The sequence below is a fragment of the Aulonocara stuartgranti genome (genome assembly GCF_965226115.1).
Source record: "Aulonocara stuartgranti genome assembly, chromosome: 15".
Taxonomy (NCBI): domain Eukaryota; kingdom Metazoa; phylum Chordata; class Actinopteri; order Cichliformes; family Cichlidae; genus Aulonocara; species Aulonocara stuartgranti.
This window is the reverse complement of record NC_138951.1, coordinates 27087327-27101462: the sequence shown is the minus strand read 5'-3', so window position 1 is coordinate 27101462 and position 14136 is coordinate 27087327. Positions and strand designations below refer to the sequence as shown.

The 14136-nt window shown below is 41.7% G+C and overlaps 2 long non-coding RNA genes across 2 annotated transcripts; both read right to left on the bottom strand.

The window, feature by feature from the left end:
* Window positions 1–3248: 3248 nt before the first annotated feature.
* On the bottom strand, window positions 3249–5498 carry LOC309690163. The gene is made up of 2 exons (XR_014271623.1): window positions 3938–5498; window positions 3249–3843 (listed from the first exon to the last, which is right to left on the bottom strand). It is a non-coding gene; the product is annotated as an uncharacterized lncRNA (long non-coding RNA).
* Window positions 5499–6732: 1234 nt separating this feature from the next.
* LOC309690165 lies at window positions 6733–8244 on the bottom strand. The gene is made up of 3 exons (XR_014271626.1): window positions 8176–8244; window positions 7897–7959; window positions 6733–6787 (listed from the first exon to the last, which is right to left on the bottom strand). It is a non-coding gene; the product is annotated as an uncharacterized lncRNA (long non-coding RNA).
* Window positions 8245–14136: the final 5892 nt, after the last annotated feature.

The following is a 14136-nucleotide window of genomic DNA, read 5'->3' as shown; positions in this document are numbered from 1 at the left end:
GCCTGTCTAACATGTAAAGGCAACTCATTCCACAATTTTGGTGCTGCCACAGCAGACGCCCGATCCCCTCTGAGCTTACGATTAGTCCTGGGCACACTCAGGAGGAGCTGGTCTGCCGACCTGAGGGACCGGGAAGGTATGTATGGATGAAGAAGCTCAGAGAGGTACACAGGGGCAGCATTGGACAAACATTTAAAAACAAATAAAAGCATCTTAAAATGGATCCTAAAATGCACGGGCAGCCAATGAAGTGAATATAAAACTGGGGTGATATGCTCGTATCTATGAGTGCCAGTTAAAAGGCGTGCAGCAGCATTCTGGACTAACTGCAGCCGAAGAACAGAAGATCGACTCACCCCAAAATAAAGAGAATTACAGTAATCCAGCCGAACGGTTACAAAAGCGTGGATTACTGTTTCAAATTGCTGTCTCGTAAGAAAGTGCTTAATTTTGGCCAGTTGCCTCAGATGAAAGAAACTAGACCTTACAACCAACCCGATCTGGCTTTCAAGCTTAAGCTCAGGATCCATTTTAAAACCCAGATTAACAATCTCTGGTTTACAGAATGATTTCAGGGATTGCAAATCAACACACAGAACAGCAGTGGAGGCAGGTCTGAACACCATTACTTCAGTTTTAGAATCATTAAAACAAAGAAAGTTTAGCGCCAACCACGACTTGACGTCCTCCAGACATGTTTGTAAACGATTTACAGACGACCCATCTTTCTTTTTAAGAGGAACATAAATCTGGCAGTCATCTGCATAACAGTGAAACGAGAGTCTGTGTTTTCTAAAAATTGAGCCCAATGGAAGTAAATAAAGTGAAAACAGGATAGGGCCCAGAATGGAACCCTGTGGTACTCCATGAGACAACGGAGCTTGGGAGGACTCACAGTTTCCTAAGCAAACTGAAAAGGTTCGGTTTGTTAAGTAAGACCTGAACCATTTCAGAGCCACACGTGTTATACCGACACACTGCTCCAAACGTGAGATTAAAATTTCATGGTCTACAGTGTCAAATGCAGCAGTTAAATCGAGTAAAATAAGAATGACACTTTCACCAGAATCACATGATAAAAATATATCATTAAAAATTCTTAAAAGTGCTGATTCAGTGCTATGCATTGCTTTAAAACCAGATTGAAAAATCTCCTGAACATTTTGTGCATTCAAGTATGAGATCAATTGGTCATATACAATTTTTTCCAAGACTTTAGATAAAAAGGGCAGCTTAGATATTGGTCTAAAATTCTCAACAGCGTTTGTATCTAGCCCAGGTTTCTTAAGAAGTGGTTGCACAATTGCATCTTTGAAATTCTTTGGAACCACACCTGAAGTAAGGCTGCTATTTAAAATGGTTAAAATAGTTGGACCTAAGGTAGAAAAAACTTCTTTCAGCAAAAGGGGAGGGATAGGATCATAAGGTGAGCCTACAGGCTTTAAATGAACCACCACCTCCTGTAGCTGAGCAAGAGTAACCAACTCAAACTGTTGAAAGACAGCTGAGCAAACTGGAAGATCAGAGGGGTCAGATGTGGGCAAAATAATCTGCGCCCTAGCCAAGGCTACCTTGTTTATAAAGAAGTGCAGAAACCTTTCACACATTTCAAGTGAAGGCTCAAAACTAAGAGCAGAGGGAGGGCTTAAAATAGTCTCAATTGACTTAAACAATATGTGTGGTTTCTGATAATTCACCATAATAATATTTGCAAAGTGTTTCCGCTTTGCTTCTTTTATTGTAAGCTGATATAAGGCCCAGCACTCTCTTAAACTTTGTAAAGAGACCTGTAAGTTATCTTTTTTCCATCTCCGCTCAGCCCTACGACATTCACGCCTCACAGCACGGGTTTCATCGTTCAACCAGGGTTCAAGCTTTGTCTTAGGATGCTTAATTTTTAGAGGAGCAACAATATCCAAGACAGTCTGACAAGTGGTATGAAACCAAAAACTGAGTTCCTCTACGTATTGGAGTGTCTTAATCTTAAACTTGAAAGCCAGGTCAGAGCTGTTGTAAGATCTAGCTTTTTTCATTTGAGGGAATTAGCCAAAATAAAGCCTATCTTATCGAAACAGCATTTTCAGACAGTAATCCATGCCTTTGTTACTTCTAGGCTGGATTATTGTAACGCACTTTATTTTGGGGTTAGTGATGCGTCCATTAGGCGCCTGCAGGTTGTGCAAAATGCTGCAGCACGTCTTTTAACTGGAACAAAAAAGTTTGAGCACATTACCCCTATTTTAATTTCACTCCACTGGCTACCTGTACATTTTAGGATTGTTTTTAAAATTCTCTTATTTGCTTTTAAATCTCTTAATGGCCTGGCCCCCCCCTACCTCTCGGAGCTACTACAACCATATACACCTGCCCGTTCCCTTAGGTCCGCCAATCAGCAACTCCTTAAGGTACCGAAAACTAAGTATAAACTTAAAGGTGATCGTGCTTTTGCTGTAGCTGCTCCAAAGTTGTGGAATGATCTGCCCTTGCATGTTAGGCAGGCCTCTTCTCTCTCTGAATTTAAAAGTCTTCTTAAAACATATTTATTCGCTGAAGCCTTTGGCATTGATTAGAGGGGTTGACTCAATTTGTTTTAACATGTTTCAATTTATTGTATCTATTTATTTTATTGTATCTCATTTTAATTTTCTTTACGTATGCTATTAACATGTACAGCACCTTGTGAAACTCTGGTTTTATGTTAAAGTGCTTTAGAAATAAAGTTGGTATGGTATGGTATGGTCTCAGGAATGGAGAACTGATTATAGTAGGTGGAGAACCGTGCTGCCGTGGAACAATTTAACAAATGAGATGTCTTTGCAGGGACAAGCCCCTTGAATTCATTTCTAGATAAAGAGATGTCAAACAGAACTGGCATATGATCAGAAAAAACAGGATCGGAGAAACAGATCTGTGTGGCAGCCATCTTCTTTTGGGTCAAGACAGCAAACAGAATCTGAAGGTTTGTGATTGTCGTCACAAAACCGAGGATTCAAAGCAGAGATACGCCGTCAGATTCCCGAGCTCCTGGAATCCTATGTGGAGACAAACTTGCTGTTTGACAGGAAGTAGGAGAGGCCGCACATTTTCATGCCTCAGTTAATGACCTGAAAATCCGGCTTCCCGTTTGCAGGACTGAGATAAATAAATCTGGATTTACCAAAATACCAAGGTGTGACTTCAGGAACAACGCTATTTGTACAGCTGTCAGAGCTCAGTGTGGACGGCTAATCACAGACAGATTGATGCAGTTGGTTAGAAATCATTTAATATTTGTTTACAGGAAATAAACTCTAATTAAATGAAAGTTACAGTGACTCACTGCGCCACCATGTGATACAGAAAAGAACAGGCCAAAGCAGCTGGTGGTAGTTACTCAAGTTAACTCAGATCAGCTGGAGAGAAAGACACTAAATTAACATCAGTGGTACTGAAAACAGCTGTAGATAATCTTACATCTATGCAAATATTTGGTTCAGATGAAAACAGTTTGATGATGCCCTCAGGTGCATGACTGTCATCACTGACAAATGAAAACAATTTAACCTGATTTATTTCATTCTGTTACAGAAAATAGAGAATGAAACAAAAATAAATACAGCAGAAGGTTTGGATCAAATCCAGCTCAGCATTTCCAAACATCAGTGGTTTTTACACCTGCATCAAGATTTGTGTGTCTGTAGAGTCCCAGCAGACATGTGACGGACACAGGTCCTCCTCCTCAGACTCACCTGACCACACACTCAGGTGTAGTCAAGTCAGGTGAGTCGCACCTGTGACACGTTCATTGCCCCCCTCTTGAACTGTGGTGTAACATGGCCTGGCGGCAGAGGCGGAGAGCACCACCTGAAGTCAGAAACAATAAAGTGAAAACTGTGCTGCCACATTAGAAACACATCTAAGTGATGTCACATTCCTGTTGTCGCTCTGTCACACTGACCTCTGCATTCAGCTTCCTTCTCTTCACATCGTCATACACATGAAACATCAGCAGCTCGCAGGTCTTCTTGTGATCTCAGCCTGCATTCGAGCCACAGCACAGAACACCAACCCTCTCTGCTCGAGGGCTAGCATCTGTAACTGATCTGGGACTCGTGTGCCAAAGCGTTATTAAAAAGGACTCGACTCCTCAGCAACTGACAGTGTGTTTGTCACATTCAGACTGACCCAAGGACCTACCTCTCACAGCCAGCAGCTGACCTTTGGCCTCCAACATGCAGTTGGATCACAAACTCTTTTGACTCAGTCAAACCTCAGAGAGGTGTTGTGAGTCATATTGCAGGTTCTGCTTTCATTCTGGTGTCTGAAGAGGTCCAGCCCACAAAGCAGATCTTCAGTCTGTCAGTCCTTCTGAAAAAAGTCAGAATTCTGAGATTAAAGTCAGAATTCTTTTTCTTTTTTTTCCAGTGGCCTTAATCCTCTTCCGTACAAATCTGACTGAGAACTTAAACTTCACCTTAATTTTTCCGTCTGTCCTGCTCACATCTCCAATGTTTGCACACGTTGTCATTAGCATGTCTTCACTCCACATCGGCCACACCGCTTTGCTAGCTAAAACAACGGTGTCGGCACATAAGGATGCTGTCACAGCTTGTTGATTAGCTGCATAAATACAAATGTGAATCGCATCACTGGCAGGAGCAGCCAGTCACCGGTCACTACTGACTCACACAGCAAAAAAGCACAGAATGAATTGTTGTGTATTTATTTTGATTTCAATTCAGGTTGGATTTTTTTTTGTGTCCGCAGTGCAGATTTTCTGTGCGCAGACCATGCCAGCAGTGTGCGATTGCGCATGCGTGCAGCTTAGAGGGAATATTGGTCCAGATAAACAGAATCAACTTTTCCCCCTGGATGGTCAAGCACGCATCTAGATCTGAGAACATCATCTGAGAATAAATTAATTTACATATTAAAGACTCAGCAGAATTTGGTTGTAAATATTTGGATTTACTAAACAGAAAATTAATGTCACTGTGGGCGGCTGATGGATTTCACAGACAGCAAAGCAACAGCAAAAAAAAAAAGAGAAAAAAAAGTGAAAAATTACAGAAATGTTAATTTGTTCTGAATTACATTTGGAAGAAGGTGCCATCAAGCAGCACAGCATATTTACAGTACACACCTGGTTGTGGTCATGGATTGGTTTCCCCTTTCTGCCGAGGAAGACTTTCAGCTAAACAATGAGTTAATGCTGACACTGATGTCGGTTTCCCATGTGAATTTTGCCCCTCGTTGTGTAACTTTTGTTTCATCCAGTGACACAAATGCCTTTAAAACAACGAGAGTCCAGCGGATCATCTGAAGGATTAAGAAAAGGCAGTCAGAAACCTCATTAAGCTGATGTCCAACCTACCGATGAGGATGTGTCCCTCTGCAGCTTCATAAATCATTAAACTTCAGTCTGAGGATGAGGGGAGACATGTGACACTTGAGGAAAAGCTTTCCAAACTTCCTGTGGATGATTTCTGTGCTCGTATGAGTGAGGAAACAGCTGGAGGAAGAGATTAAAGCCTACAGCTCTCTGTGAATCTGATTACAGACTGATCACAGCACAGCTTTCTCAGAGCTTACTGTCAGGACATCAAATCCTCTGATGTAATGCTTTAACTCAGAGAAAAGCTGAATTAAGGGTTTAAGGGTCCCAAGGCTAGGCCCCTCACGCCCCCTTACAGATATAACCAGAGTAACTGGCTTACTGAGAGAGCCCCTGAGATACCTGCAGCTGCTGTAGAGATGGCGAGGATGGCGTCGCCTGAAGCTGAGAGAACAGTAAAATATTAACTTCTTTGATAATTGCTCAAAATGAGAACGTACGTGTAAGGGGAACCTTTTATTCCTTCCTTTCACGCACTTCCTATTCCATGGTGGGTGTTCCTGTTAAACGAGTTTCTAATACTCGGCTCAGTGTGTGCACAAACAGTTGATTACAGGTTTTTCGACTCTTGGATCAGGATGATTTAATGGAGAGCAGAACTCATTTCACCTATACCCAACGTCCACTCCCCTGCTGAGCAAGCAGAGGCACTGCCAATCAAAGGAAAACGGCCTTAAAAGAAGAGATTAAGTCCTTCATTCCTTCCTTCAGTCCATTTAATGGCAAAGAGCAGAGAAGTACAGCTAAACATATTTTTTCTGTTTTTTTTTTCTGTTCACACACTGGCAATAAAAAGTGTTTAATATATGAAACATTGCCTAATGCATGTTTAAAGTGGGACATCTTTACACATTAAAAACACAACAGATGTGCTCTGACAAATGAAAGATGCCACATCGTTTGATGGAAATGAAAACAATCCACCTACAGGTGAGTCCACTTTGCCCAAACATAACGTCCCAGAGGTATTCTAATGGATTTTGGTCAGGTGAGCATGAGGTCCACTCAGTGGCATCGCTCGAATCATCCTCCAGAGCTTCCTGCATATTCTCAGTATCCCCAAACCAGTCATACTGAACGAGGACTCATGTCGCCCTCATGAAGTCTGTTTGGTAAGGCGTTCACACCAGCATAGCTCTTTTGGCGCTCATCCTCTTCCTCCGTGCACAGAGGAGCAGACACCAGTCCTGCTGATGAGTCAAGGCCTTCTGCAGCCCTGCGCAGCGCTCCTGGAGTCTCCTTCGTGCTCCTGAGACTGTGCTGGGAGGCACATAAACCTGCCATTAGCACGTAATCATGTGCCATCCTGGAGGAACTGGACTAGGTAGTCCAGTTCCTCCAGGATGGCACATGATGCAGCCTCTGTAAGGTTGTATGTATGGTCACATGTCACTGACCCCAGCATATGCAACACTAGTGAAAAACAGAACAGGGAAAATGTGAGACCCCTCCACCAATCAGAAGTTTTCCGATTTCTTTATTAAATCATAAGATTCTTAAATTCATCAAGTCTCTCTGTGCCTGGGTCCTCGTCACAAAACATGACATCACTGTTTTGTACATTTTAACACAATTGAATCCCCACATTCGTGAAAGAAAAGCAAAACACCTTTTTGAAAAGTCTGTAACAAAACCATCAAATCTGATAAAGGTTATTTAAATGCTGCAAAAGAAGAATGGATTGGAATAAAAAAAAAAAAATACATCTCTTAACCTTAATTACTGGGGGAGAATAATGAATGATGCTCATAGTGAGTAAAAAGTAAACAATATAATACAGATACATAAAAAAAAACCTCCTCCCAAAACAGAATAAATTATTACAAAATATTAATAAAAAACTATAAAAATGGAGGCAACTTTGCCTGTGGTAGAATGTATACAATGTATGAAAAAAAAATCTTTACTGCAGATACTAATTTTGTGTTGTAAGATTTATGAGTTTGATGCCTTCATAGTGGTACTTGGGAGAGCTTGACATTTTCTCAGGTGGTACACACTGTAAAAAGTTTGAGAAACACTGATAAGGTAAGTGTATGTGTGCTTTTGGAAAACATTTAAAGCTGCAGTACAGAATCTTTGAAACAAGCTAGCTTAAAACATTTTTAGAATATAAACAGAGCGCTCTGCTTCTCTTTACAGTTCCTCACTCCACCAGGGCTGTTTGGCACTTTCTGATAGTGTGCAAATGTGGTGCACGTACTGCGGCAGTCATACAGACAACTGGACGGTCCAAAAGTTGGCCTACCTATTACTGGCTGAGGTTTTAGTAGAGTTGTGGCTGAACCACATAAGGATATATCATTAATTTTAATCTCCCCAATCAATTATAATGTTATGTTGGAGTGTTGTTAAAGAGGGTCAAAAACGTTTCAACCCAGTTTGTTTTGCAGATTCTGTATAGCAGCTTTAATATAGGGAGGACACAACTTCCAGACTGTAAGAGTAAAATCAGTTTTTTTCTCTTTGTCAGTTTAACAGTTTCTGTTTTGCCTGTCACTGTTCCCTGTCTGTTTTCTTACCTGGTTCTTCCTGACCTTGTACTTTCTCCTCACATTTCCCTCTTTCCTCTCTCCCTCTTTAGACTGACAAACATACACAAATAGATTCAATTAGATGAAAAATTACATTAATGTGAAAAAAATTATATTAAGATCACTAACAAAAAGTCCTCTCTCAGTGTACTTTCAACCAAAAGGGAAATAACCAAACCACATGAACATCTAATAAAAGATATAAACATTGAAATACTGATCCAACATTATTCTTGAGAGACAGATCATTTGACTTTACACTTTTACCTGAATGTGGCTCCTTTTTTTTTTTGAATAAACTTCCTTATATCCATTATGAACCTGGCTGTCGCTCTGTACACACACACACACACACACACACACACACACACACAACGGGAGTTATAAGGTTATTGGCAGTGTTGGGGAGTAACGGGATACATGTACCGCGTTACGTATTTAAAATACAAAATATGAGTAACTGTATTCCGTTACAGTTACCGTTTAAAAAGGTGGTATTTAGAATACAGTTACTTTGTTGAAATAAATGGATTGCACAGCGGTACTTTCCTGTTTCATATTGTCATGGGTCAGGACTGTTTTGGTTTTGTTTGACAGCTATGTTCTGTTGTTCCAGGCGGCAGCGTTACGGTTGCCATGGTTACAGGGTGACGCTCTCTCTCTGCGTGTTTCCTGACTGAGAGAGCGCCTTTTTGTTGTTGTTGTTGTGCTAAGCTAATAGGCAGAATGCTACAAGCATAGCTCTAAAGAATGTAGCATCATGGGCAGTGTAGTCCGTGCTGCAGGGAGAATGGACTGCCATACCCGTTATGTGTCTGTGAGCGAGGGAGGGAGAAAAAGGGAAAGTACGAGTTGTCATCGAGCAAAAGCGGGAGCTGGAAGCATGTAAATATAATAATAACCACTGCAGCCAAGAAGAGTGCCTGAGGAGCCCAGTTGTAAGTAAGCTATTAAGACTCGACTGTACGCTGTGTTGCTGTTTTCCTCTGAAACAATAAGTTCCGTTGGAGCAGCCTTTCAACGCCTCTCTCTGTCTCTCGCAAGCAAAGTTGACCCAGGCAACAAAGTAAAGCTAGTTTTCGGCTACGAGCCCGACACGGAACCTGACGTGCTCCTGACGTGTTAGTCAGAGGTCCCTTTACTACAGTTCGGAGCCGCGGACCTTCAGTAACAGTAATAAATCACAGCAATAGCACATTCACGTAGTTGTAAACAGCATGATAATATATTAAGTCAGTGGTTCCCAAACTTGTTTTTGCTGCGCCCCCCTTTGTTTTACAAGAAAAATGTTGCGCCCCCCTCCCCCCCCCCCCCCCCGCGCGTGCACGCGCACACATGCACGCACACATCCTCCAACCACACACACCCATATTTTGCTCCATTGCGGTTTATTTCACACCTCAAACATTTAGTAAACAATTAAGCAAGTACAAGTAATCTGCAATAAATTGCAGGTAGTAAGAAAATAAATAACTAACTCTTTTACGCTACGTCCGCACCTACACGGGTATTTTTGAAAACGCAGCTGTTTCGTCCACACGTAAACGACTTTTCGAATCACTGAAAACGGAGAGATTTTTTTAAAAACTCCTTTTTTGCGTTTCCGTGTGGATGAGGAATACAGAGTTCCTCATGCAGTGTCAAAGGTATGTGCCTTTTTTCACGTCACGCTGTGTGCCACGTTATTGTTTACATGAGAGGAATTGCAGATTGGCAGATAGAGACAAAATACTGTTAATCTGACTATCTGCAGGTTTTACATGCTTACATACACATGCAGTTACTGCCCCTCCATTTAGAAAGGCAGAGGCATCACAGTGTGATTATTTTACTTGTAGTTGTTTTGTTTTTTTTCCTGTGTAATAAATTTCAACATTGCTATCAATACATTTTTCCAAAAATGCCTCTGTGCAAAATAGGTTTAAAAACATAAACAACTGGGATACTGTTTGTCCGTGATTTGAACCGGGGGAACAAATCGTGGCAGGATCAGCCTGATATTATTTGTAGCCCGCTGTAACTGTACTGTATAAAGTATAGTATAGTATGTATATCTCCAAAATGTCAGGAGTAGTTAGTCATTACAAGAAGTGTTTGTGAACTAAAAATCACGAATGAAGTTGATTTGGAAACATATTCAGCTATGCTTCATCTCCTGCTTTGCGTTTCTGTAGGCGTCCGTGCTAGCAGTGTCCAAGCGTTTTGTCCCCCCCCCCCCCCCCGTCATCCCGCGCCCCCCCTGCCATGGCTCTGCGTCCCCTAGGCCCCACACTTTGGGAAGGTCTGCATTAAGTAATCCAAAGTATTCAGAATATGTTACTCTCATCGAGTAACGTAACGGAATACGTTACAGAATACATTTTGGGGCATGTATTCTGTAATGGAATACATTTTAAAAGTAACCTTCCCAACACTGGTTATTGGGCATTCACTCAGTTAGCTAGTTAGTATCCATTTCAAACAGGACAGTAGGTAACAACAGTAGGTTACAGACAATTTTAAGTTTTAGATTTTAAATAGGCTGTATACATTTCAATGGGAGCAACAGGACAGTCAGATGTCACTGATTTTACTAAAGAGTAGGGCGTAGGATTGTAGGGTAGCAAACATCAACAGAAAAGTTTTCAACACTGCAAGTTACCTGGTGTAATGTTTTTCAGCTAAAAAGAAACATGGTCTGACTCCTACCTAACTATATAAAGAGTAGCTGAAGGTTAAATGCATCTAACATGTCTTGTTTTAAGCCAGGCACTTACACCTCCGCTTGCTCTGGCAGCAAGAGTGCTAGAGCCAGAGTAGGGGAGAGCTGGAACAAACCATTTTGGGAGGGGGGTATCTATACTTTTGTTGTTAAAATGTTACGTCTCAACCAAGTACTGTATGCTTTTTATATTTTTAGTAGTGTGTCACACAAACAGTAATATTGTCATAAAAAAGTAAGAAATCTTTGGGGGTGCTTTGATACATTGCCCCTGGTTTCAGCTCTCATCCACGCACGTCTGCTTACCTGAATTTGTACTTCTAGAACAAATTTAAAGAACGTCCATCTTCATCATGTGGTCACATACACTCAGTAATGACTCAGGGGTTAGGATTAGGTCTCTTCACACACTGCTCGCTGGGTTTCTGACACCTTCCTTCTAACACATGTCTACACTAGTGGTGTGCGGATCGATATTGAAATATCGATTCTTCCGACACGAGTAATTTCTGTTCTATAATTGATTCTCGTATTAAAATATCTATATTTTAGTACTTTGGGGTAAATTTGTAGTTTATTATTAACAGGAACACAGTGGAAAGAAACTATATCATTCGGATCGTCTAAATTGGAAGGAACTACTTCCTCTTACGCCTTTCATAGTCATATAGGAAATACGGCTGTATAAATGTGTAGCAGCCCCTGGCGAGCACACTCACAACGATGGCTGAGCGTAAATAGAGTCATGTGTGTCGATACCACCCTGAATTTTACTTGGTATTGATCAGAAAGGAAATCAGTGGTATCGCACATCACTAATGCTCAGCCATTGTTGTGAGTGCGCACGCCAGGGGCTGCGACATTTATACAGCTGTATTTTGCACATGACTATGAAAGGCGGAAGAGGAAGTAGTTCCTTTGAATGTAGACAATCCGAATGTTATAGTTTCTTTCCACTGTTCCTGTTAATGATAAACTACAAATCTACCCTAAATTACTAATATATCGATATTTTAATGTGAGAATCGATTCTAGAACATAAATGACTGATATCGGAGGAATCGATATTTCAGGATCGATCCGCACATCACTACTGAGCGTAATTGTGTGAACGTATTTTACCGCCACAAACAGCTGAGACGTGGTTTGCGATACATGTGGCAAAAAAGTGAGGTGTTGTGGGCATACTTGCCAACCTTGAGACCTCAGAATTAGGGAGACATTCAAAGGGGCTGTTGGGGGGGGGTGATAAATACATTTTGCAGTGTTTATTTATCGGATAAAATACGTTAAATGTCACCGTTATTATTGGCCGGCCCGGAAACAGCGGGGGTGTCCAAATTCAGAGGCTGCTTCCACCTGAGGACCCGCCCTTTGTGGTCTAAAGAAAGCCGGGTAGTACGTCACGAGCTCCCTCGGTGGAGTGAAACTCGGCCGTCTGCTCCTTGCTATCTAAAATATAACCGGGCGCTGACTTAAATTCTCGACCGTCTCACACTTCAGTTTAATCAGTTTTCTGTTTGACGTTTATTCAGCTGTGTGAAAACCCCGGAGGAACCCTGCCGAGGGATTTATAAAGTTACATTTAATTTAATCTAATCTAATAACTTTAATCTCAGCCAAACCGATTTACTCACGAACAAATAAAACACAGAAAAAACCAAACAATAACATTTTTAAGTTATCAAAGTGACTTATATCTCATGTTTAACCCGAGTAGCGAAAGACCGCGGGGGTTTGAAGACGATGTGTCAGTTGGCTCAGATATTTGAAGTTTACACAGCTACATTCTCACCTGAAAATATGTTAAAAGTCTTTTTGCAACCCAGAAAAAGAAATAAGAGTAATATTAAAACTAAGTAGCTGCCGCCATTGTTGGAAACTGGAATTGGCTGGGCTGCGCTATGAATTCTGCGATATAGCTTTTCAATTTTGTTGTCTGGGTGGAAAATCGGGAGAAATTCGGGAGAATTGTGGCTCCGGGAGATTGTCAGGAGGGGCACTGAAATTCGGGTCTCACAGAAAAATCGGGAGGGTTGGCAAGTAAGGTTGTGGCAACATCACTAACCTTGTCAAACATCTCAGTACAAATCATATCACAGAACATGACGAGCATATGTTGAGGCGAACTGAAGAGGAGGAGAGGGACAGGTGCTGCTAGGGCGAGACAGACGTCTCTCACGGAGTCCTTTAGTGCTGCAGGCAGGCAAGGTGTTCAAATAGCGCACAACTTCAGTTTTTTTTTTTATTTCTATATGATGAACCCTGCATTATTAAGTGATAAGAACAAGTAATCTGGTGTCCTGTAATCATTATGACGCTGTAATTTGAGATACAATAAATAAAATACGTTTTTGTACAAAGTATCGGTATCGGATCAGTATTGTCGATACCACCCTGAATATTACTTGGTATCGGATCGGAAAGGAAATCAGTGGTATCACACATCACTAGTGTTTGCGCTGAGCAGAGGAGGGAGGGGTGCAAACACAGCCATGTGTTTGCTGAGCAGACGGGGGAGGGGCGGTAATTACACTCCCAGTAGCACAGGAACAGTGCAGGAGGGAGAGAGGAAGAAAGCCTCCGCTCTCTTATTGGATGCATGGTATAGCACGTTTATGCAGGGGCACCTTTGAAGTCTGTGAGAATAGTTTGCAGCCTGGTCTTACTGGTCACTAGAGCTGGGCGATAGAACGATAACGATATGTATCGCGATATAACTTTTTCTCGATAGAAAAATTAAACTATCGCGATAGACCTCACCGCTCTTGTCCTCTTAAAAAAAAAAAAAAAAGAACAGCCAATCCAAATTACGTAGCGCAGAGCCGAACCAATCACAGCCGCAGCGTCACGTCACGTGACTTGTTACGTACAGCACAAGTGCCAAGCCGCACATGTGTATTTGTTTGGGAAGCAGCCAGCCACCGTACTGCCCGGGTAATGGAGGAAATCAACCGAGCGTGACCGAAGAGAAAACAGATGATGGTTCCAACGCCGGAGAGATTGTCGAACGGAAGAGCCATAGAAGTTCCGTAGTGTGAAGGTATTTCGGCTATTTTAAGTCTGACAAAAAACAGAGTAGCGTGCACTGTAAATTGTTCCGAAAGCAAGTCTGGAAATACAATAAACTGGTGCATGCGCTACGTCCACACGTACCCGGGTATTTTTGAGAACGCAGATTTTTATATGCGTTTGCACCTTTCGTCCACACGTAAACGGCGTTTTTGGTCACTGAAAACGAAGATTTTTGAAAACTCCGTTTTTGCATTTACGTGTGGACTAGAAAAATGGAGAAAACGCAGCGTCAAAGGTGTGCGCATTTTTTGACGTCACACTGTGCGCCACGTTATTGTTTCGGTGAAATGAATTTCTACAATACTGTTAATTCTACTCTCTGCAGTGTTTAAATGCTTACTTAAACACACAGTTACTGTCACTCCACACATACGACTCGGTTCTGCTTCTATGCCCCAGCTTTGTTTACTTTTTCCCACCGAGGCTTCTAGACTTCTGATTGGCCAACATTT